The sequence below is a fragment of the Rhincodon typus genome, chromosome 9 (genome assembly GCF_021869965.1).
Source record: "Rhincodon typus isolate 14 chromosome 9, sRhiTyp1.1, whole genome shotgun sequence".
Classification (NCBI taxonomy): Eukaryota; Metazoa; Chordata; class Chondrichthyes; order Orectolobiformes; family Rhincodontidae; genus Rhincodon; species Rhincodon typus.
Window position 1 is genome coordinate 60,407,348 of NC_063340.1, and position 774 is coordinate 60,408,121.

A 774-nucleotide genomic window follows, 5' to 3' on the forward strand; every position below is an offset into this window, starting at 1 on the left:
TTCCTGCTCCTCTGATGCTGCTTGGCCTGCTGTGTTCATTCAGCTCTACACCTTGTTATCTCAGATTCTCCAGCATCTGGAGTTCCTACTATCTCTGAAGCTATCTCATAGAGCTGTTTTAGACTGATATTAATTGCCGCTTTCTTGTCTCCTAATATACCTTGGGTGCCATCAGGTACCCCACTGCTTATGTTCCCTGAAGTGTTTTCTTTCAGATAGTTCAACTGGTTTCAGTTTTCTTTGCTCCTTGCAGTTGTCTGTATCAGTTTAACTCATTCAGTGAGTGGAATGCCCATTATTTATGATTCAACACAAAAGAGACTTTTTTTATTAAATAAAATTAATGGCCTGATTGGATAAATATACATAACCCATTCTCTGAAGCTCTAAATCCTTAGAGTTAAAAGGTCAAAATTGCATTACTAAACTGTCACTCGCCAATGAAAATATACTTACAGTAGTTCAGCATTTACGAATGTCAAATAACTTGAGTGACTAAAAGATTTGTGAAATGAAAAAATATTTTAACTGCCATTCTATTAATTGTACTTCTAAATGAACCCACCATTTTCAGCTGTAGTAATAAACATAATGTAAAAGGGTCTGAACAAATCCCAAATCCAGATTTTTATTCTGTGCTCAATACTCAGTTTGCTCACCCAACCAAATCAACACATATCCTATTTTGTGTGAATAGCTGGAATCGTGTAGTGTCTGTAGTTAGTAGCCAGGATTTCTGCCTGTTTGTTGACTGAACTTTGTGTACATTCCAAT